General features: G+C 38.4%; 2 non-coding genes across 2 annotated transcripts; both read left to right on the plus strand.

Moving 5' to 3' along the window:
* Positions 1–16,238: 16,238 nt before the first annotated feature.
* On the plus strand, positions 16,239–16,342 carry LOC148577514 (small nucleolar RNA R71). Its single transcript, XR_015904243.1, has one exon. It is a non-coding gene; the product is annotated as a small nucleolar RNA R71 (small nucleolar RNA).
* Positions 16,343–25,373: 9,031 nt separating this feature from the next.
* On the plus strand, positions 25,374–25,477 carry LOC148577515 (small nucleolar RNA R71). Its single transcript, XR_015904254.1, has one exon. It is a non-coding gene; the product is annotated as a small nucleolar RNA R71 (small nucleolar RNA).
* Positions 25,478–25,547: the final 70 nt, after the last annotated feature.

Raw genomic sequence — 25,547 nt, forward strand, 5'->3', positions numbered from 1 at the left:
TCCCAAAATGAGCACTCATAGACATTCATGCCAAATGTATCTGGAAGATACCCTAACAGCATGAGACACACAAGCAGAGTATGCAATGAAGCATAGTCAGTCCACTCCCAAGGCTCTACTGGGAACGAACTGCTCTGTTACCAAATTGTAACGACCCAATTTTCAGTTTGCCTAGGACATACCAGAAACTGAGTGCTACCAATTTATCATCCTAATTATTATCTATTATTTATTATATGAGCCTGATTCGTTGTTAAAAGCGTAGATAGTTAGCGAGGTAATTTTTTTTTGAAAATGTTTGAATTAATAAACAGAATCATTTATAATCAATTCACAAATAATAACAGATAAAACAGTTATAAACAACCACACAAAAATACATCACAAGTAGTTGACAACATTCGGTGATTCAGCCTTTATTAGAATATAGACTGTTAGTTAGAACACCCCTAGATATAGCTAAATAACATCTATATACATATATATACATACAACATCCCAGGTCCTGACCTGTTCAAGAGGTCCCTAAGCTAGCACCTAGGCTAGCCTAGACTCTATACTCACCTAGTCCCTCTAAACTACTAAAGCGAGGGAAAGTACGTTCTAAGTCTTCAAAACTCAAGTCAGGTGAAACATCATCAGAAGGTGGAAGATCATCTACTATTCCTCTGCACGATCAGATATTGCCGTATGACGTCTCTCTGGTACCTCATCAGGTAGCCACACAACAGGAGTCTCGTTCACAAAATTTAGGCTAAAGTGCGCATACGAACGGGGTGCAAATGTTGGCTGGTCTCATAGTGTATACATATAAACAGATAAAGAGATTCACCCTAGACTCAGAAGACTACCTAGAGCGGAATCTTCTTTGCAAAACGGTCATCGGTAGATTACGGAAGGGTACTTTTGCTTCCATCTGAAGGGGGAAGGGAGAGAGAAGGGGTAAGAACTGGGGAGTTCTTAGTAGGGCCGGGGTTATTAGTTAAGTTCATTAATTTGTGTCGCTTAGGAGACATATAGCAGAATATAGAAATGCAGTAAACAGAAGACATATGAATAGAGAAAATAGAGTAAACTAAAAACAGGTCACAAACAGAAGAATGTAAGAGAGTAAAACACAAACACAGAGAAGAGAATACAAACATGGAAAACATACATTCATACAACAATCATAACAGAGGAAATGCACAACCAAGTATGATGCATGTCTGTCCTATGCAGGCCATGAGCTCACGTGTCGGTTTACACCCTGCATCCCGACATTACCTAAAAACTAGTCCTAGATATGGCTTTATCTCTGTAGGTGAACTTCGGCCAACAGAAACAGCTCTCCCATAAGTGAACTTTGGCTTACAGGAATAGTTCAATCACAACATAACAACTTTCTATAGGTGAACTTCGGCCTATAGAAATGGCACCTCTGTAAGCGAACTTCGGCTTACAGAAATAATATAATTACAGCACAACAACTTTCTGTAGGTGAACTTCGGCCTACAGAAATAGCACCTTTGTAAGTGAACTTCGGCTTACAGAAATAGCGCCCCTGTAAGTGAACTTCGGCTTACAGGTATCACAACTCTATGTAGGTGAACTTCGGCCTACAGGAGCAACACCTTGAGATACACAGTTGATATTCACTGCAGGTGAACTTCGGCCTACAGGAATAACAACTCACTGTAGGTGAACTTGGGCCTCCAGGACCTCTATGGCCAACAGAGAAGCAGCAGATGAATATACAAATATCTCTGAAGTTGCCTTAACGCAACAAATGACCTTTTCAACAGGCCCTCTGCTTGTTCTCTATTCTCTTTATCATATTACTCTTTTCACTTTGTCTTTTTACTCTACTCTAATTATTCTTTTCTCTGTATCTCTTTACTTTTCTTTGGTTACTCTGTTCTTTATGTTTTCTTTACTCTGCTCTGATTTCTCTACCTAACGTATGTATTTAAAGCTTATGTAAATTTCGGTATGAATAGTATGCCTGTCCCAAGAATAGGTTCATTAAGTCTATACTGAAACAGTTTAACTTTTCATATAATACCTAACCCTAGTCGCAACTCAAGGACTAACTATATTGCCCTAGTTCGTTCACTAATTTCTTTCTGTTTTTTTTTTGTCATCAGAACTTTACAGACTTTTCCTTGATTTTTATCTCTTCTTTAAATTTTTATCTTTCCTTTATCTTTGCCTCACTAATATGTGTTTACCACTCCCTAAGTGTTTTATGAAGGTAATTATGAGATTCTGCGCTTAAAGTTGTCTTTCTAAAGCTTTTACAGAAAACTGCTTTTTTCGCATTATTTTATTATTTTTATTAAAATATTATTTTTAATTAAATATTATTATTTAATTTTTTATTATTATTTATTATTTTATCATTAAATTTTCGAAAATTACCTTGCCTTTACCTTTTAACCTTTAAAATTCACTTTTTATCCCGGTAACTTTTAATATTTCTACTTTAACCACCCTAACTTTTAGAAATTACAAAATAACCCCTCAAACACCAAAATATTTACTTCCTTTCCCTTTTATGGATCAAAAAGGTGTTCTTCATTGTTCTTCACCACACTCAAAGTGTTCTTCATGTTCTTCACAAATTCTTCAGATTCTTTCTCTGTTTTTACCCGTTTTTCAGTCTTTTCCGCAACCGATTTTTACTATAATTCATAATAAATTAGCAGCCACTAAAACCCTATCTTTTCTACATGATTTCAACACAAATTGAACCTCAATTTAAGCCTAGGGTTTCTTTTTTCCAGCTTCTCCAAGAACATGAACTTTAAAGCTTAAATTTCATCAAATTTCATCAAAATTTCACCAAATTTTCACCAAGAATCAATCATATATGCAACCAATTTTTAGCACAGCCAAATCATACAACATTCACACATCTCAAACACAAATAATCAAAATTAATTTCGTGACACCCTACCTTGATTTGCTACTCCAAATCCGGTTACTCTTTGAAGTGTTCTTAAAGCACTTTTTCCTCCTAAAACACATAAAGAACAACTTTAAAACTCTAAACCATCAACTAAAGAACTTCAGCAGCATCTTAGGAAGGTTATCCTCACCTTAAACGTGCAGGAAATCAAAGATCTTTGGCCCACAAGTCAAGCTAAGCAAGAGATCTAAGGAAGAACATCAAGAAAGCACATGTTTAAGCATGTTTCCTTGAAAACCAAATCGAAAGGGGAAAGGAACAGCCATCTCACCTTATTTCCAGCCTTGATAAGTTACATGGTTATGTAGAGGAAGAAGAGAGGATCATTTTGGTGAAATCGGAGTTTTGATTTGAGTTTTGGTTCAGAAGAAATCAAGCTTTGAAGATTAAGTGTTCATGAAGTTTTCTCTCTTTTCTCTCCTTTCAATTTCGGCCAAAGGGAGTAAATGACCAGCCTTGAAGTGTCTTGGGGGTGTAAGGTGAGTTGTGATTGGTTGGCTTGGAGGTGGGTTAAAATAATATTCAAATATCTCAGGTGTATAACTACTAAAACTAGATGTATCGGAACACTTGTAAAAACATCTCTAAAAATTATTTTCTGAGCTACTAGCATAAATGAAACTAGTAACATATTTATTATGAGAATAGAATATGTATAATGAGGCCTTAGCATTGCTAAATTCATCAGAGAGTGCTGGTGCTAAGCTGCACCAGTAAACTGTGAACCCGGTTAAATCGATTTCCTGTTTTTAACTAAAACAGACCAGGTAACCTTATAATATCATTCAAGCATCTTCTAATACTAATATAATGATAATATTATCCTATTATCTCTCTTATCTCATGAATCGAGTCAGGTTTGTCAAACTAAGACTATTTACAAAAAACAGAATCAAAACTCCTAACCGATACGGTTCAAAAACAAGGTTCTTCACGATTGCGTTATTGAGCTTGCCTCAGAAGAGGTTCTAGCTTAAGGATGACATAATGACAATGATGATTGAGATACTTTATGATATATAAGAGGTGTTCCCCTTACTGATTTTCCAGAGAAATCTGTGCCTTCAGAAAAGATCTCGCGTACTCAAAAAACAGGGTTGTTACATTCTACCCTCCTAAAAGAAAATTTTGCCCTCAAAATTTCAGCCGCATGCAAGAATCCATCTTCAAGCAGTCTATTTCCTTCAAGCTATCCTAACGAAGAGATCGGTCCGTTCCTAACAGCATCCAAATCTCACACAGCCATATCCATTAAGATCATAACAGCTATGAAGATAGTTGAGGCTCACGTCGATTCATCGTTCGGAGCTCGATTAAACCATGCCTATTTACAGTCATTAAGGTCTTATCCGCACTAAACAATCAACATTAAGATGATCAGTTTTAATATCTCAAGTTAAGTACGAACATTCCCAAAATGAGCACTCATAGACATTCATGCCAAATGTATCTGGAAGATACCCTAACAGCATGAGACACACAAGCAGAGTATGCAATGAAGCATAGTCAGTCCACTCCCAAGGCTCTACTGGGAACGAACTGCTCTGATACCAAATTGTAACGACCCAATTTTTAGTTTGCCTAGGACATACCAGAAACTGAGTGCTACCAATTTATCATCCTAATTATTATCTATTATTTATTATATGAGCCTGATTCGTTGCTAAAAGCGTAGATAGTTAGCGAGGTAATTTTTTTTTTTTGAAAATGTTTGAATTAATAAACAGAATCATTTATAATCAATTCACAAATAATAACAGATAAAACAGTTATAAACAACCACACATAAATACATCACAAATAGTTGACAACATTCGGTGATTCAGCCTTTATTAGAATATAGACTGTTAGTTAGAACACCCCTAGATATAGCTAAATAACATCAATATACATATATATACATACAACATCCCAGGTCCTGACCTGTTCAAGAGGTCCCTAAGCTGGCACCTAGGCTAGCCTAGACTCTATACTCACCTAGTCCCTCTAAACTACTAAAGCGAGGGAAGTACGTTCTAAGTCTTCAAAACTCAAGTCAGGTGAAACATCATCAGAAGGTGGAAGATCATCTACTATTCCTCTGCACGATCAGATATTGCCGTATGACGTCTCTCTGGTACCTCATCAGGTAGCCACAGAACAGGAGTCTCGTTCACAAAATTTAGGCTAAAGTGCGCATACGAACGGGGTGCAGATGTTGGCTGGTCTCATAGTGTATACATATAAACAGATAAAGAGATTCACCCTAGACTCAGAAGACTACCTAGAGCGGAATCTTCTTTGCAAAATGGTCATCGGTAGATTACGGAAGGGTACTCCTGCTTCCATCTGAAGGGGGAAGGGAGAGAGAAGGGGTAAGAACTGGGGAGTTCTTAGTAGGGCCGGGGTTATTAGTTAAGTTCATTAATTTGTGTCGCTTAGTAGACATATAGCAGCATATAGAAATGCAGTAAACAGAAGACATATGAATAGAGAAAATAGAGTAAACTGAAAACAGATCACAAACAGAAGAATGTAAGAGAGTAAAACACAAACACAGAGAAGAGAATACAAACAAGGAAAACATACATTCATACAACAATCATAACAGAGGAAATGCACAACCAAGTATGATGCATGTCTGTCCTATGCAGGCCATGAGCTCACGTGTTGGTTTACACCCTGCATCCCGACATTACCTAGGAACTAGTCCTAGATATGGCTTTATCTCTGTAGGTGAACTTCAGCCAACAGAAACAGCACTCCCATAAGTGAACTTTGGCTTACAGGAATAGTTCAATCACAACATAACAACTTTCTATAGGTGAACTTCGGCCTATAGAAATGGCACCTCTATAAGTGAACTTCGGCTTACTGAAATAGTCTAATTACAGCATAACAACTTTCTGTAGGTGAACTTCGGCCTACAGAAATAGCACCTTTGTAAGTGAACTTCGGCTTACAGAAATAGCGCCCCTGTAAGTGAACTTCGGCTTACAAGTATCACAACTCTATGTAGGTGAACTTCGGCCTACAGGAGCAACACCTTGAGATACACAGTTGATATTCACTGCAGGTGAACTTCGGCCTACAGGAATAACAACTCACTGTAGGTGAACTTGGGCCTCCAGGACCTCTATGGCCAACAGAAAAGCAGCAGATGAATATACAAATATCTCTGAAGTTGCCTTAACGCAACAAATGACCTTTTCAACAGGCCCTCTGCTTGTTCTCTATTCTCTTTATCATATTACTCTTTTCACTTTGTCTTTTTACTCTACTCTAATTATTCTTTTCTCTGTATCTCTTTACTTTTCTTTGGTTACTCTGTTCTTTATGTTTTCTTTACTCTGCTCTGATTTCTCTACCTAACGTATGTATTTAAAGCTTATGTAAATTTCGGTATGAATAGTATGCCTGTCCCAAGAATAGGTTCATTAAGTCTATACTGAAACAGTTTAACTTTTCATATAATACCTAACCCTAGTCGCAACTCAAGGACTAACTATATTGCCCTAGTTCGTTCACTAATTTCTTTCTGTTTTTTTTTTGTCATCAGAACTTTACAGACTTTTCCTTGATTTTTATCTCTTCTTTAAATTTTTATCTTTCCTTTATCTTTGCCTCACTAATATGTGTTTACCACTCCCTAAGTGTTTTATGAAGGTAATTATGAGATTCTGCGCTTAAAGTTGTCTTTCTAAAGCTTTTACAGAAAACTGCTTTTTTCGCATTATTTTATTATTTTTATTAAAATATTATTTTTAATTAAATATTATTATTTAATTTTTTATTATTATTTATTATTTTATCATTAAATTTTCGAAAATTACCTTGCCTTTACCTTTTAACCTTTAAAATTCACTTTTTATCCCGGTAACTATTAATATTTCTACTTTAACCACCCTAACTTTTAGAAATTAAAAAATAACCCCTCAAACACCAAAATATTTACTTCCTTTCCCTTTTATGGATCAAAAAGGTGTTCCTCATTGTTCTTCACCACACTCAAAGTGTTCTTCATGTTCTTCACAAATTCTTCAGATTCTTTCTCTGTTTTTACCCGTTTTTCAGTCTTTTCAGCAACCGATTTTTAGTATAATTCATAATAAATTAGCAGCCACTAAAACCCTATCTTTTCTACATGATTTCAACACAAATTGAACCTCAATTTCAGCCTAGGGTTTCGTTTTTCCAGCTTCTCCAAGAACATGAACTTTAAAGCTTAAATTTCATCAAATTTCATCAAAATTTCACCAAATTTTCACCAAGAATCAATCATATATGCAACCAATTTTTAGCACAGCCAAATCATACAACATTCACACATCTCAAACACAAATAATCAAAATTAATTTCGTGACACCCTACCTTGATTTGCTACTCCAAATCCGGTTACTCTTTGAAGTGTTCTTAAAGCACTTTTTCCTCCTAAAACACATAAAGAACAACTTTAAAACTCTAAACCATCAACTAAAGAACTTCAGCAGCATCTTAGGAAGGTTATCCTCACCTTAAACATGTAGGAAATCAAAGATCTTTGGCCCACAAGTCAAGCTAAGCAAGAGATCTAAGGAAGAACTTCAGGAAAGCACATGTTTAAGCATGTTTCCTTGAAAACCAAATCGAAAGGGGAAAGGAACAGCCATCTCAGCTTATTTCCAGCCTTGATAAGTTACATGGTTATGTAGAGGAAGAAGAGAGGATCATTTTGGTGAAATCGAAGTTTTGATTTGAGTTTTGGTTCAGAAGAAATCAAGCTTTGAAGATTAAGTGTTCATGAAGTTTTCTCTCTTTTCTCTCCTTTCAATTTCGGCCAAAGGGAGTAAATGACCAGCCTTGGAGTGTCTTGGGGGTGTAAGGTGAGTTGTGATTGGTTGGCTTGGAGGTGGGTTAAAATAATATTCAAATATCTCAGGTGTATAACTACTAAAACTAGATGTATCGGAACACTTGTAAAAACATCTCTAAAAATTATTTTCTGAGCTACTAGCATAAATGAAACTAGTAACATATTTATTATGAGAATAGAATATGTATAATGAGGCCTTATCATTGCTAAATTCATCAGAGAGTGCTGGTGCTAAGCTGCACCAGTAAACTGTGAACCCGGTTAAACCGATTTCCTGTTTTTAACTAAAACAGACCAGGTAACCTTATAATATCATTCAAGCATCTTCTAATACTAATATAATGATAATATTATCCTGTTATCTCTCTTCTCTCATGAATCGAGTCCGGTTTGTCAAACTAAGACTATTTACAAAAAACAGAATCAAAACTCCTAACCGATACGGTTCAAAAACAAGGTTCTTCGCGATTGCGTTATTGAGCTTGCCTCAGAAGAGGTTCTAGCTTAAGGATGACATAATGACAATGATGATTGAGATACTTTATGATATATAAGAGGTGTTCCCCTTACTGATTTTCCAGAGAAATCTGTGCCTTCAGAAAAGATCTCGCGTACTCAAAAAACAGGGTTGTTACATTCTACCCTCCTAAAAGAAAATTTTGCCCTCAAAATTTCAGCCGCATGCAAGAATCCATCTTCAAGCAGTCTATTTCCTTCAAGCTATCCTAACGAAGAGATCGGTCCGTTCCTCCCTTGGTTTAAATGTTCATAAGAAGAGATGATGCTTGATCACTGATTATACCACACAATTTCATGAACCACAATTTGGTAGGATTACATGTCACAATATCCATCCAAACCCCAATCCAATTCACTGTGAGAAAGCTTCTCTAGCATGAATCCTCCATTCCTTTCCCAAGGCTCCGAAGGATTCCAAGTATGGGTAGTTTCTTTCCCAAGACAACTACTCAATGGAATTAGATCGAGAAGCTTTCTAACAAAATTCAAGAGAAAAGATTGAAGAAGAAGGTAAACTATTATTGATTCATTGAATTACAATAGAGCTCCCTAACCCAATGAAAGGGGGTTTAGTGAATCATAGCTCTGAATTCAATTACAAAGAAAAGGAAAACTCTAAAAGTGAAAGTAAAAGTCCCTTCTAACTTAACTTCTATCCTATTTATACACTTTCTATATTGAGCTTCAGTTGTGCTTCTTGGGCTTTGAGGCCTCTCCTTGCTTTCCTTTTGCCTTGGGTTTATGATCCATAATCTTGATGAGGTTGTTGATCCAAATCCTGTAACATTTATTGAGCCAACTTAGTGATAATCAAATAATGACACATGACTCAATAAATTGAGATTTCAAACTCATCAATCCTTCAGGCCCAATCCCATAAACCATGATATTCAATTGGGTTTCATACCAAAGTAAGTTTACGTTAATATTTGTGCTCAAAGACTAACTTAAATCACAATATTTTTGGCCCAGAAACCTTTTCCAAGAGTGGCGTTTAAGTTGTAGTTTAAGCTTAAACTGCAGCTTAAACGCCAGACACTTCCAGTGAGGCCTTTTGTAGAAGCACGTTTAAGCTTCAGTTTAAGGTTAAACTGAAGCTTAAACGTGGAAATGGAAGAAGGCAGCCCTGGAGAGTCATGTAGTCGAACACGTTTAAGCTTCAGTTTAAGGTTAAACTGAAGCTTAAACGTGGAAATAGGAAGGGCAGCCCTGGAGGTCGAACACGTTTAACCTCCAGTTTAAGGTTAAACTGGAGGTTAAACGTGGAAAAGGGTGGAGGCATACTGGAGGTCGAACACGTTTAACCTCCAGTTTGAGGTCAAACTGGAGGTTAAACGTGGAAGCTTAGAATGGTAGCCCTGGAGGTGTCGAACACGTTTAACCTCCAGTTTGAGGTCAAACTGGAGGTTAAACGTGGAAATGGAGAGAGCAACCCTGGAGGAGAAAAGCTGTCGAACACGTTTAAGCTCCAGTTTGAGGTCAAACTGGAGCTTAAACGTGGAATGGCTCCCTGGTACTCTTCCTCCTTCTGGCGTTTAACCTCCAGTTTGAGGTCAAACTGGAGGTTAAACGTGGAACTCCCCCCTGAGTGACATTATCATTCTGGCGTTTAACCTCCAGTTTGAGGTCAAACTGGAGGTTAAACGTGGAATGCTTCTTTAGTGAGGCTTTTCATTCTGGCGTTTAACCTCCAGTTTAAGGTCAAACTGGAGGTTAAACTTCAATTCCAGCATTTCTTATCCTTCATGATTTTGGCGTTTAAGCTCCAGTTTAGGCTTAAACTGGAACTTAAACTCCACATGTGATATTCAAGCTTCCTTTATTGATTTTGTTGCTTCCTTGCTTAGCCTCTTCTTCCCTGAAATCATCCAAACAATTGCATCAAAGTCTTGCAAAATTTCATGAGAAATCTTTCATTCATAGCATTTAAGTAATATAACTAAAACTCATGGAATTTGCATCAAAATCATATTGTTTGGATGGTTCATTTCTTTGTTCTTCATTTAACCATTTTTGGTTACTTTAAGCTCAAGAAAATGCATAAAACAACTAAAACTAACAGAAAAATGCTAGTGAAACTAGCCTATGATGCCTTGGCATCACAACACCAAACTTAATACTTGCTTGTCCCTAAGCAAGTCCTGAGTTATTTGAGAAGAAAGTATGAAACAAAAAGCAATTACATTGGCTATATTAGCAAGCATTTGAAGTTCCTCAGAAGGGTTTTATGCAGAAAGTTGCAGCATCACTTTTTCATACTTATCAGGTAAGATTATCACTTTTTCATTGCATCCATCAAACACTGCTATGGCCTCTTGTTATTTTTATGTCTTTGGCACTTTTCTCTTCTTTGTTTTCTTTTCTTTTTCTTAGAGCTCCTTTGCTCCTTGTTTGCTTAGTGTCATGTGTTGCACAAGCCTTTGGCATTTTCTTTTTCTTATCAGTGCACTACACATATCCACTTTAGGCATTTTAGTTCACATTTCTTCTTGAGACATTGGTGCCCAGCACCTCTTTGTGTGACTAAATGTTTTGTATTTAGATTGCTCTTGATAATGGACTTTTGGTTGATAATCCCGGGTTAGTTAACCCAAGTTACCAAGTGTTGAAACACTCCTCAGAACCTATTCATCCAAGCATATCCTTAATACATAAACACCACAGGCATTTGTCTCAGAAGTTCAAACCATTGGTACCTAGCTTATTTTCTCAATTGTTTTTGCTTTTTGGTTGCCCTTTGGCTTTTTCTTCTTCTTTTTCTTTCTTTTTCATGGCCAAAGACATTTATTCATCAAGATCCATAGACAATTTTTACTTTCTACATAAAAAATGATAATTCTACACTCTAATTCTAGTGATCTGACTAAACAATCAAGCATGCATACCACCACTTAATTCTACTTGATTTGTCACTAATTTAGCCAAGTTACTTTTGTTCAAACTTTTCTTTTATTTTTGGAAACAGAACAAGCATGGCAAGCACTCGTTTAAGAAGGTGAAGTTATATCCAAACATCTAGGCATTCACTTTATTCAAAGCAATAAACAGACACTCATACTAAAAAAACAAACGACTCATACTAAAAAAAAAAAAAAAAAAAAAAAAAAAAAGACTCCACATAACACTTAAATGACTTATGATGAAAACAAGTTCATAAAGACAATTCACCAATTATCATTTGATTATTAAGGAACGAGACCACCTCTTATTTATTGCTTGGTTCTTCTTAATTCTTGGGATCCTGCTTCTTCTTGCTTCCTGCCTCTTTTTGACCACTTGTGCTTCCTTTGTCTTTTCTTATGAGCTTTTTCCAGAATCCAGCCTTTTTCATCGTTTCTTCCACTCCTTTTTCAAGGATCATTGCCTTGTTTATTTCTCCTTCTTTTCTCCCTTTGAAATACTCATCATAAGCTGGGAATGCTGGGTCCATCTTGTGTAGATGTTCCCCTATGTAGTTAAGCTTGATTTGCGAACTGATGTTGTAATCAGCTTGGACTGAGTATCTTGCATTCTGTAAAGTGGTGGCTTCCTTGATTGCCAAGACATTGGCATCTTGGTGTTGGCATATGTGGCTGAAGGATTTCTGTAAGTGTAAATTTTGTTCCCTTTGCAGATCGAAGAATCTTGATTCAAAGTTCCTTTGTATATCCATCATTTTTAGGTGAAAGTCCTCTTGTCTCTCCTGAGACCTCATGTATTGTTGAGACATTCCTTCCATGATTTCCTCCATTCTGCTCATATCCATGGGGTCTCTGGGAATTCTTTGTCTTCTTTCTGGAATTGCTTGCTCTTCTTGCTCTTCTTCTCTGTCTTCTCCTTCTTGTCCTTCTTGTTCTGCTTCTTGCTCGGGTTCCACTTGTTGCCCTTCTTCATTTCTTCTTCTTGTATGTCTTGGAGGGGTTGGGCCAAGAGTCATTCTGTGCGCAGTTATGGCCAATCCAGGATATAACCAATTAGGTCTTTCATCCTCAAGTGGTACTTGGGCATCGATGCATAGTCTAATGATAGTGCTAGGGAAGTGGAGCCAGGATTCAGGGTCACTTTTCTCACTAAACTCTTGTATCTGTTCAGCAATGAGTTTATGAACTTTGATCTCCCCTCCAACCATAATGCAATGTAGCAAGATGGCTCTTTTAGGGACTATTTCTGAAGAGTTTGCAGTGGGTAGGATGGATCTCCTAACTATTGCATACCACCCTTTAGCTTCAGGTGTTAGGTCTCCCCTTCTCAAGACTCTTGGAGCCCCTCTTGTTTTTCTCACCCATTCAGCTCTGATGGCACAAAGGTCTTCAGCAATAGTTGTATAGTCAGGTTCTCCTATCATCCTTTCTTCATAACTTGCTTGGCTGAAATGTATGTTTTTCAGGCCAAGAGTTTTCATGATTGCTTTGGGACTGAAGTCAACTTCCACCCCTCTCACATAGCTTTTGTATGTGGGTTTCTTGGTTTGATCCTCCCTTACTGCATTTGCATAAAACTCTTTCACCAAGTTGATGTTGATTTTAGTGATTGGCTTAGTCAGGAGCTCCCACTTCCTCTTTTTGATCTTTTCCCAAACACCTGGGAACTCATCCTTTTCAAGGTCAAAGGGAACCTCAGCTAGTACCGTTTTAGGTCTCATCCATTCGGCTTGAATCTCATGGAAAACTGATCTGTATCTCCATGCATCGAATTCCCTGTTTTCCTCCATTGGCTGCTTGTCTTTTCTTCTTTTGTGGCTAGATGAAGCTGCCATTGGTTCTTTAGTTTTGGTAAGTGACAAGCTAAAGTTGACAAGGTGAAGCAAGAAGTGTGTTGGAAGTGTGGTAAGGTTGTTTTCGGCAAGAGATAGTTATGCTATGATGAAGGAAAATGTGTATGAAGGAGAATTGGTGGTGTGGGACTCGTTCCCCAAGTGGTTCTTTATAGTGCCCATGAGTGAAAAATGGACGGCTAGGGTGGTTTGTGAAGGGTGGCTTGATGGTAAATATATGAATTGTGGAGAAGGACGATTTGCTTTTCATTTTCTTGGAAGTATTCTGGGTGCATTAGGTTGTACATGTAGCTTTCTTTTCTTGCAGAACTCCTTTTCCCATGTGTTAGTTTCAAAGATTTGTGAATTTTCTTTTTGACCAAGCACGTACCTCCCTTTGTCTTTTTCCTCCATTTTTGTCTTTTCTTTTGTACCTGCACAAACAAACAAATTTGCTATCATTTTTCGGTCCATGTGAATTATGAATAGTATTTGCACATGTAAATCAATGCTTGTCTTTATGAGCTTATAGCCGTGACTTCTACATGTATGCACACTTATTATTTGGACACCAAACTTAGTGTTTGGTCAAGTCTCCTGATGACATGAAATCCATATTGGTTGTCCTTAATGAGTGTGCATAATTCTAATAAATCATAGTCACCTTGGCTCTTTGATTCTAAACAAAGTTACTACCCTAAGTAATTGAAACCAAAGTATTAAAACATGTGAATGGTATACTTGTCATGAATTTTGAAATCCAGAGGAACTTCTTGCTTTTCATAAACTGTGTTCAAAAAGAACACCAAACTTAATGTTTGGTTGTGCACCTTGAATGAAAGATGGAATTTAATTTGAGTAAGATTTGGGAGTGCCATCAGGCACACCAAACTTAGAGACCAATTGTAATTTACATGCAAGGTTTAGTGCACTTAATCAATAGTTGTCCTGAGGATTCAAGTTCATGCATAAGAAACCATGCTTTATTAGATGTAAAGCAAAGCACTAAAGATTAAGGATACTAAAAACATGGGTTGCCTCCCATGAAGCGCTTCTTTAACGTCACTAGCTTGACGGTTGTCCCTTGTTAGGGTGGATTGTAGTGCTTGACGTCTTCTCCTCTTACTATGAAAACGTCTCCACTTGATTCATTCATGACCTCTAAATGTTCCATAGAAAGAACTTTCCTGATTGTGAACACTTGAGGGAGCTGGGAAGGAATGGTTTTGAGGTCAGGTGGAATTTCCAGATAATGACTTGATATCACTTTATCTCCCGGAGAAAAACTTTCAGTGGGAATTTTCTTGTTTCTCCACCCTCTTGGCAATCTCCCTATCACTCTTCCCTTTCTCTTGAGGATTTCTTCAGTGACCCTTATGTCAAGAGGATCCTTCTGATCTGTTTCCACTGATTCTTGTGGCTTTAACTCTTGCAGCTCTTGTTTGCCTTCCAAGAACTGTTTTAGAGTTTCAGTTGCTGGATTACTTTCCTCCAGACACAGATGGCTACTATCATCCTTAAGCTTTTCAGGTTCTGGTTCAGGCTCAGATGCAGTTTTGAAAACTTTGAAAATGAGCTGTTCATCATGTATTCTCAGAATTAGCTCTCCTTGTTCTACATCTATGAGCGCTCTAGTTGTGGCTAGAAATGGTCTGCCCAGAATTATAGGGTGTAAGTAGCTCTCCTCCATGTCCACAATGACAAAGTCTGTGGGGAAATAATAATCCCCCACTTTCACCAGCACATTTTCAACTACCCCTTCAGCTTGCTTCTGAGTTTTGTCAGCCAGTTGTATGATTACATCAGTGGATCTCACCTCATTCAGTTGTAGCCTCTTCATAAGAGTTAGAGGCATCACATTTATGCTAGCTCCTAGATCACAGAATCCTCTGTCAATTTTTGTTTCCCCTATGATGCAAGGGATATGAAAACTTCCTGGGTCCGTTTTCTTAGAGAGTGTGTCCTTCTTGATGAGAGCACTGCATTCTTTGTTCATTGTTACCGTTTGTCCTCCCTTCAAAACTCTTTTCTTGCTTAACAATTCCTTTAAATACTTGATGTGTGTGGGCATTTGATGAAGAATCTCAAGAAAGGGAATATTGACATGAAGAGAGTTAAATGTCTCTAGAAACCTTGAATAGGTTTTCCTTTTTTCACCTCCTCCTAACCTCTCAGGAAATGGTGCTTTTGGTTGGTATATTTCCATCATGCCTTTTTGCAGTTCCTTGGCTTGCTCAGTTCCACCTTCCTGCTTAACTTCTTCCACACCTTCCTTCAAGATTTCTGGTTCCTGCTCTGAGGGCCTGATTCCTTCTTCTTCTGAGACTTCCTTCAATATGGTGATGGCCTTGCATTCTTCCCATCTTACTCTCTTTTGTTCCCCTTTAGGATTCTTTTCTGTGTCACTAGGGAATACTGCAGTTGATTTGGGTGCCTGTTGAGATAGCTCTCCTACTTGAGATTCCATCCTCTTGAGTTTTTCACCATGGTTTCTTAAGGTAGTTCTCACATCATCCCTGAAGCTCTTCAATTAAATTATGTCTTGACTCATGGTTGCCATCATTCCTTCTATCCGGTTTAATTGATCTTGAAATTGTTGGTTCGGATTAGGTTGGGTATGTTGATTATTTTGGCCATGATATGATGGTTGGGGGTAAGTGTTTTGTGTGGCTTGGTATGATCTTTGGTTGGAGTTTTGGTATGTGGAATTGTTATGTTGATTGTGGTTGTAAGGTTTGTGGTTTTGTGGTTGGGTTTGTTGGTTTCCCCACCCAAAGTTTGGGTGGTTTCTCCAGCCTGGGTTGTAAGTGTTGGAATGTGGATCATATGATTGCCTTTGTTGGTTTCCCACATAGTTAGCCTCATCCCAATCACCTCCTTCAATGCTTACTTCCTCTTGATCTTGTGTGTGTATTGCAGCCACTTGCTTTGTTTCTAATTGCCTGGTAAGCTCTGCTAGTTGCTTGGCAAACACCTTGTTTTGGGCTAGAATTGTATCAACATGGTTCAGCTCCATGACTTCCTTAGTGTGGTGCCTCTCTGATGCATAGTAGTACTCATTCTCAGCCACTGTCTCGATCACTTCAATGGCTTCTTCCACAGTCTTTTTCCTGTTCAATGAACCTCCTGATGAATGGTCTACAGCCTTCCTTGATTCATAAGAGAGCCCATCATAGAAGATGTGCAATTGCACCCAATCATGGAACATGTTTGGTGGGCATTTCCTTGTCAAGTCCTTGAATCTCTCCCATGCCTCGTAGAGAGTTTCACCATCTTGTTGTCTAAAAGTCTGAACCTCAGATCGAAGCCTATTGACCTTTTGTGGAGGGTAGAAACGTGCCAGAAACTTGCTTTCCACCTCATCCCATGTTGTTAGACTCCCCCTTGGGAATGATTCCAGCCACTTAGCTGCTTTGTCCCTAAGTGAAAATGGGAACAAAAGCAGTTTATAGGCATCTTCCTGGACTCCATTGGACTTCACAGTGTCACAAATTCTCAGGAATTTTGTGAGATGTTGGTTTGGGTCTTCATTAGCACTTCCTCCAAAGGAACAATGATTCTCCACTAGTGATATTAGCTGTGGCTTGAGCTCAAAATTGTTGGCCTGAATGGGTGGTTTCTGGATGCTACTACCACAATTCCCAGAGGTTGGGTTTATGTATGAACTAAGAACCCTCTTCTCAGGAATGGCATCGTTTCCATCAGCTCTCTCATGGTTGTGAACTTCTCTATCCATGTTGAGATCTAAAGCTTCCTCAAAATTGTCCTCAGATTCTCCTTCAGATTCCTCTTCTCCCACTACTCTCTTCCCTCTTGCTTCCCTTCTAAGTCTATGAAGGGTCCTCTCTGGTTCGGTATATGGAGGAGTTGATGTCTCTCCTCTCCTACCTGTCATACAAGAACACAGCTCAAACACAAACAAGTGAAGTACTCTTGGTTAATGGAAGAGTATGGTTAGATCAATTGAGGAATTAATTCAAACAGTTAGTGAGTCAGTGAGTTAGTTGCATGAATTTAAAGGCATAAAGAAGGAAAGCATATAACCGAGTGCAGAAATTAAAATTCACAAGTATCTTGGACAGAATTAACAAAGCAAGAGAAAATTGCTCAATCTAGTTAGCTTCCAATTTGAGAATTGTCAATCGAAAACCAATCCCCGGCAACGGCGCCATAAACTTGATGCACATAAACTAGTTATGCTACGATTTAGGAAATTGCACGATCGGCAAAATTCCTTCCGGCAAGTGCACCGGTTATCGTCAAGTAAAAACTCACAATAGAGTGAGGTCGAATCCCACAAGGATTGGTTGAGTGAGCAATTCGGATTAGAAGTGTGTTCTAGTTGAGCGGAATCAAGATTGAGATGAGAATTGCGGAATGTAAAATTGGCGGTAAAAGTAAATGACAAGAAATTGAAATGGCGGAATCTTAAATTGCAATGAATTAAAGAGCAGAAACTAAATTGCTGAAATTAAAAGGGAATGGGGGTGTTGCATGAATTGAGTTGCAGAATGTAAAGAGAAAATGGAAATCAGAAATGGGGAATTCATTGGGTTATAGGAGATATTGAGATCTCCGAATCAAAACATGTTTATCTCTTCCTCAACCAATGCGTTCATTGAATTTTGCTTGGCAATCTTATATGATTGGATACCAATCCCTTGGCTCACCAATTCTCTCTAAAAACAAACAAATTCCCAATCCCTTGGTTTAAATGTTCATAAGAAGAGATGATGCTTGATCACTGATTATACCACACAATTTCATGAACCACAATTTGGTAGGATTACATGTCACAATATCCATCCAAACCCCAATCCAATTCACTGTGAGAAAGCTTCTCTAGCATGAATCCTCCATTCCTTTCCCAAGGCTCCGAAGGATTCCAAGTATGGGTAGTTTCTTTCCCAAGACAACTACTCAATGGAATTAGATCGAGAAGCTTTCTAACAAAATTCAAGAGAAAAGATTGAAGAAGAAGGTAAACTATTATTGATTCATTGAATTACAATAGAGCTCCCTAACCCAATGAAAGGGGGTTTAGTGAATCATAGCTCTGAATTCAATTACAAAGAAAAGGAAAACTCTAAAAGTGAAGGTAAAAGTCCTTCTAACTTAACTTCTATCCTATTTATACACTTTCTATATTGAGCTTCAGTTGTGCTTCTTGGGCTTTGAGGCCTCTCCTTGCTTTCCTTTTGCCTTGGGTTTATGATCCATAATCTTGATGAGGTTCTTGATCCAAATCCTGTAACATTTATTGAGCCAACTTAGTGATAATCAAATAATGACACATGACTCAATAAATTGAGATTTCAAACTCATCAATCCTTCAGGCCCAATCCCATAAACCATGATATTCAATTGGGTTTCATACCAAAGTAAGTTTACGTTAATATTTGTGCTCAAAGACTAACTTAAATCACAATATTTTTGGCCCAGAAACCTTTTCCAAGAGTGGCGTTTAAGTTGTAGTTTAAGCTTAAACTGCAGCTTAAACGCCAGACACTTCCAGTGAGGCCTTTTGTAGAAGCACGTTTAAGCTTCAGTTTAAGGTTAAACTGAAGCTTAAACGTGGAAATGGAAGAAGGTAGCCCTGGAGAGTCATGTAGTCGAACACGTTTAAGCTTCAGTTTAAGGTTAAACTGAAGCTTAAACGTGGAAATAGGAAGGGCAGCCCTGGAGGTCGAACACGTTTAACCTCCAGTTTGAGGTCAAACTGGAGGTTAAACGTGGAAAAGGGTGGAGGCATACTGGAGGTCGAACACGTTTAACCTCCAGTTTGAGGTCAAACTGGAGGTTAAACGTGGAAGCTTAGAATGGTAGCCCTGGAGGTGTCGAACACGTTTAACCTCCAGTTTGAGGTCAAACTGGAGGTTAAACGTGGAAATGGAGAGAGCAACCCTGGAGGAGAAAAGCTGTCGAACACGTTTAAGCTCCAGTTTGAGGTCAAACTGGAGCTTAAACGTGGAATGGCTCCCTGGTACTCTTCCTGGTTCTGGCGTTTAACCTCCAGTTTGAGGTCAAACTGGAGGTTAAACGTGGAACTCCTCCCTGAGTGGCATTATCATTCTGGCGTTTAACCTCCAGTTTAAGGTCAAACTGGAGGTTAAACTTCAATTCCAGCATTTCTTATCCTTCATGATTTTGACGTTTAAGCTCCAGTTTAGGCTTAAACTGGAACTTAAACTCCACATGTGATATTCAAGCTTCCTTCATTGATTTTGTTGCTTCCTTGCTTAGCCTCTTCTTCCCTGAAATCATTCAAACAATTGCATCAAAGTCTTGCAAAATTTCATGAGAAATCTTCCATTCATAGCATTTAAGTATTATAACTAAAACTCATGGAATATGCATCAAAATCATGTTGTTTGGATGGTTCATTGCTTTGTTCTTCATTTAACCATTTTTGGTTACTTTAAGCTCAAGAAAATGCATAAAACAACTAAAACTAACAGAAAAATGCTAGTGAAACTAGCCTATGATGCCTTGGCATCACAACACCAAACTTAATACTTGCTTGTCCCTAAGCAAGTCCTGAGTTATTTGAGAAGAAAGTATGAAACAGAAAGCAATTACATTGGCTATATTAGCAAGCATTTGAAGTTCATCAGAAGGGTTTTATGCAGAAAGTTGCAGCATCACTTTTTCATACTTATCAGGTAGGATTATCACTTTTTCATTGCATCCATCAAACATTGCTATGGCCTCTTGTTATTCTTATGTCTTTGGCACTTTTCTCTTCTTTGTTTTCTTTTCTTTTTTCTTAGAGCTCCTTTGCTCCTTGTTTGCTTAGTGTCATGTGTTGCACAAGCCTTTGGCATTTTCTTTTTCTTATCAGTGCACTACACATATCCACTTTAGGCATTTTAGTTCACATTTCTTCTTGAGACATTGGTGCCCAGCACCTCTTTGTGTGACTAAATGTTTTGTATTTAGGTTGCTCTTGATAATGGACTTTTGGTTGATAATCCCGGGTTAGTTAACCCAAGTTACCAAGTGTTGAAACACTCCTCAGAACCTATTCATCCAAGCATATCCTTAATACATAAACACCACAGGCATTTGTCTCAGAAGTTCAAACCATTGGTACCTAGCTTATTTTCTCAATTTTTTTTGCTTTTTGGTTGCCCTTTGGCTTTTTCTTCTTCTTTTTCTTTCTTTTTCATGGCCAAAGACATTTATTCATCAAGATCCATAGACAATTTTTACTTTCTACATAAAAAATGATAATTCTACACTCTAATTCTAGTGATCTGACTAAACAATCAAGCATGCATACCACCACTTAATTCTACTTGATTTGTCACTAATTTAGCCAAGTTACTTTTGTTCAAACTTTTCTTTTATTTTTGGAAACAGAACAAGCATGGCAAGCACTCGTTTAAGAAGGTGAAGTTATATCCAAACATCTAGGCATTCACTTTATTCAAAGCAATAAACAGACACTCATACTAAAAAAACAAACGACTCATACTAAAAAAAAAAAAAAAAAAAAAAAAAAAAAAAAAAGACTCCACATAACACTTAAATGACTTATGATGAAAACAAGTTCATAAAGACAATTCACCAATTATCATTTGATTATTAAGGAACGAGACCACCTCTTATTTATTGCTTGGTTCTTCTTAATTCTTGGGATCCTGCTTCTTCTTGCTTCCTGCCTCTTTTTGACCACTTGTGCTTCCTTTGTCTTTTCTTATGAGCTTTTTCCAGAATCCAGCCTTTTTCATCGTTTCTTCCACTCCTTTTTCAAGGATCATTGCCTTGTTTATTTCTCCTTCTTTCCTCCCTTTGAAATACTCATCATAAGCTGGGAATGCTGGGTCCATCTTGTGTAGATGTTCCCCTATGTAGTTAAGCTTGATTTGCGAACTGATGTTGTAATCAGCTTGGACTGAGTATCTTGCATTCTGTAAAGTGGTGGCTTCCTTGATTGCCAAGACATTGGCATCTTGGTGTTGGCATATGTGGCTGAAGGATTCCTGTAAGTGTAAATTTTGTTCCCTTTGCAGATCGAAGAATCTTGATTCAAAGTTCCTTTGTATATCCATCATTTTTAGGTGAAAGTCCTCTTGTCTCTCCTGAGACCTCATGTATTGTTGAGACATTCCTTCCATGATTTCCTCCATTCTGCTCATATCCATGGGGTCTCTGGGAATTCTTTGTCTTCTTTCTGGAATTGCTTGCTCTTCTTGCTCTTCTTCTCTGTCTTCTCCTTCTTGTCCTTCTTGTTCTGCTTCTTGCTCGGGTTCCACTTGTTGCCCTTCTTCATTTCTTCTTCTTGTATGTCTTGGAGGGGTTGGGCCAAGAGTCATTCTGTGCGCAGTTATGGCCAATCCAGGATATAACCAATTAGGTCTTTCATCCTCAAGTGGTACTTGGGCATCGATGCATAGTCTAATGATAGTGCTAGGGAAGTGGAGCCAGGATTCAGGGTCACTTTTCTCACTAAACTCTTGTATCTGTTCAGCAATGAGTTTATGAACTTTGATCTCCCCTCCAACCATAATGCAATGTAGCAAGATGGCTCTTTTAGGGACTATTTCTGAAGAGTTTGCAGTGGGTAGGATGGATCTCCTAACTATTGCATACCACCCTTTAGCTTCAGGTGTTAGGTCTCCCCTTCTCAAGACTCTTGGAGCCCCTCTTGTTTTTCTCACCCATTCAGCTCTGATGGCACAAAGGTCTTCAGCAATAGTTGTATAGTCAGGTTCTCCTATCATCCTTTCTTCATAACTTGCTTGGCTGAAATGTATGTTTTTCAGGCCAAGAGTTTTCATGATTGCTTTGGGACTGAAGTCAACTTCCACCCCTCTCACATAGCTTTTGTATGTGGGTTTCTTGGTTTGATCCTCCCTTACTGCATTTGCATACAACTCTTTCACCAAGTTGATGTTGATTTTAGTGATTGGCTTAGTCAGGAGCTCCCACTTCCTCTTTTTGATCTTTTCCCAAACACCTGGGAACTCATCCTTTTCAAGGTCAAAGGGAACCTCAGCTAGTACCGTTTTAGGTCTCATCCATTCGGCTTGAATCTCATGGAAAACTGATCTGTATCTCCATGCATCGAATTCCCTGTTTTCCTCCATTGGCTGCTTGTCTTTTCTTCTTTTGTGGCTAGATGAAGCTGCCATTGGTTCTTTAGTTTTGGTAAGTGACAAGCTAAAGTTGACAAGGTGAAGCAAGAAGTGTTGTTGGAAGTGTGGTAAGGTTGTTTTCGGCAAGAGATAGTTATGCTATGATGAAGGAAAATGTGTATGAAGGAGAATTGGTGGTGTGGGACTCGTTCCCCAAGTGGTTCTTTATAGTGCCCATGAGTGAAAAATGGACGGCTAGGGTGGTTTGTGAAGGGTGGCTTGATGGTAAATATATGAATTGTGGAGAAGGACGATTTGCTTTTCATTTTCTTGGAAGTATTCTGGGTGCATTAGGTTGTACATGTAGCTTTCTTTTCTTGCAGAACTCCTTTTCCCATGTGTTAGTTTCAAAGATTTGTGAATTTTCTTTTTGACCAAGCACGTACCTCCCTTTGTCTTTTTCCTCCATTTTTGTCTTTTCTTTTGTACCTGCACAAACAAACAAATTTGCTATCATTTTTCGGTCCATGTGAATTATGAATAGTATTTGCACATGTAAATCAATGCTTGTCTTTATGAGCTTATAGCCGTGACTTCTACATGTATGCACACTTATTATTTGGACACCAAACTTAGTGTTTGGTCAAGTCTCCTGATGACATGAAATCCATATTGGTTGTCCTTAATGAGTGTGCATAATTCTAATAAATCATAGTCACCTTGGCTCTTTGATTCTAAACAAAGTTACTACCCTAAGTAATTGAAACCAAAGTATTAAAACATGTGAATGGTATACTTGTCATGAATTTTGAAATCCAGAGGAACTTCTTGCTTTTCATAAACTGTGTTCAAAAAGAACACCAAACTTAATGTTTGGTTGTGCACCTTGAATGAAAGATGGAATTTAATTTGAGTAAGATTTGGGAGTGCTATCAGGCACACCAAACTTAGAGACCAATTGTAATTTACATGCAAGGTTTAGTGCACTTAATCAATAGTTGTCCTGAGGATTCAAGTTCATGCATAAGAAACCATGCTTTATTAGATGTAAAGCAAAGCACTAAAGATTAAGGATACTAAAAACATGGGTTGCCTCCCATGAAGCGCTTCTTTAACGTCACTAGCTTGACGGTTGTCCCTTGTTAGGGTGGATTGTAGTGCTTGACGTCTTCTCCTCTTACTATGAAAACGTCCCCACTTGATTCATTCATGACCTCTAAATGTTCCATAGAAAGAACTTTCCTGATTGTGAACACTTGAGGGAGCTGGGAAGGAATGGTTTTGAGGTCAGGTGGAATTTCCAGATAATGACTTGATATCACTTTATCTCCCGGAGAAAAACTTTCAGTGGGAATTTTCTTGTTTCTCCACCCTCTTGGCAATCTCCCTATCACTCTTCCCTTTCTCTTGAGGATTTCTTCAGTGACCCTTATGTCAAGAGGATCCTTCTGATCTGTTTCCACTTATTCTTGTGGCTTTAACTCTTGCAGCTCTTGTTTGCCTTCCAAGAACTGTTTTAGAGTTTCAGTTGCTGGATTACTTTCCTCCAGACACAGATGGCTACTATCATCCTTAAGCTTTTCAGGTTCTGGTTCAGGCTCAGATGCAGTTTTGAAAACTTTGAAAATGAGCTGTTCATCATGTATTCTCAGAATTAGCTCTCCTTGTTCTACATCTATGAGCGCTCTAGTTGTGGCTAGAAATGGTCTGCCCAGAATTATAGGGTGTAAGTAGCTCTCCTCCATGTCCACAATGACAAAGTCTGTGGGGAAATAATAATCCCCCACTTTCACCAGCACATTTTCAACTACCCCTTCAGCTTGCTTCTGAGTTTTGTCAGCCAGTTGTATGATTACATCAGTGGATCTCACCTCATTCAGTTGTAGCCTCTTCATAAGAGTTAGAGGCATCACATTTATGCTAGCTCCTAGATCACAGAATCCTCTGTCAATTTTTGTTTCCCCTATGATGCAAGGGATATGAAAACTTCCTGGGTCCGTTTTCTTAGAGAGTGTGTCCTTCTTGATGAGAGCACTGCATTCTTTGTTCATTGTTACCGTTTGTCCTCCCTTCAAAACTCTTTTCTTGCTTAACAATTCCTTTAAATACTTGATGTGTGTGGGCATTTGATGAAGAATCTCAAGAAAGGGAATATTGACATGAAGAGAGTTAAATGTCTCTAGAAACCTTGAATAGGTTTTCCTTTTTTCACCTCCTCCTAACCTCTCAGGAAATGGTGCTTTTGGTTGGTATATTTCCATCATGCCTTTTTGCAGTTCCTTGGCTTGCTCAGTTCCACCTTCCTGCTTAACTTCTTCCACACCTTCCTTCAAGATTTCTGGTTCCTGCTCTGAGGGCCTGATTCCTTCTTCTTCTGAGACTTCCTTCAATATGGTGATGGCCTTGCATTCTTCCCATCTTACTCTCTTTTGTTCCCCTTTAGGATTCTTTTCTGTGTCACTAGGGAATACTGCAGTTGATTTGGGTGCCTGTTGAGATAGCTCTCCTACTTGAGATTCCATCCTCTTGAGTTTTTCACCATGGTTTCTTAAGGTAGTTCTCACATCATCCCTGAAGCTCTTCAATTCAATTATGTCTTGACTCATGGTTGCCATCATTCCTTCTATCCGGTTTAATTGATCTTGAAATTGTTGGTTCGGATTAGGTTGGGTATGTTGATTATTTTGGCCATGATATGATGGTTGGAGGTAAGTGTTTTGTGTGGCTTGGTATGATCTTTGGTTGGAGTTTTGGTATGTGGAATTGTTATGTTGATTGTGGTTGTAAGGTTTGTGGTTTTGTGGTTGGGTTTGTTGGTTTCCCCACCCAAAGTTTGGGTGGTTTCTCCAGCCTGGGTTGTAAGTGTTGGAATGTGGATCATATGATTGCCTTTGTTGGTTTCCCACATAGTTAGCCTCATCCCAATCACCTCCTTCAATGCTTACTTCCTCTTGATCTTGTGTGTGTATTGCAGCCACTTGCTTTGTTTCTAATTGCCTGGTAAGCTCTGCTAGTTGCTTGGCAAACACCTTGTTTTGGGCTAGAATTGTATCAACATGGTTCAGCTCCATGACTCCCTTAGTGTGGTGCCTCTCTGATGCATAGTAGTACTCATTCTCAGCCACTGTCTCGATCACTTCAATGGCTTCTTCCACAGTCTTTTTCCTGTTCAATGAACCTCCTGATGAATGGTCTACAGCCTTCCTTGATTCATAAGAGAGCCCATCATAGAAGATGTGCAATTGCACCCAATCATGGAACATGTTTGGTGGGCATTTCCTTGTCAAGTCCTTGAATCTCTCCCATGCCTCGTAGAGAGTTTCACCATCTTGTTGTCTAAAAGTCTGAACCTCAGATCGAAGCCTATTGACCTTTTGTGGAGGGTAGAAACGTGCCAGAAACTTGCTTTCCACCTCATCCCATGTTGTTAGACTC

Source organism: Arachis ipaensis, chromosome B1 (genome assembly GCF_059453495.1).
Source record: "Arachis ipaensis isolate K30076 ecotype BB chromosome B1, ASM5945349v1, whole genome shotgun sequence".
Taxonomy (NCBI): Eukaryota; Viridiplantae; Streptophyta; class Magnoliopsida; order Fabales; family Fabaceae; genus Arachis; species Arachis ipaensis.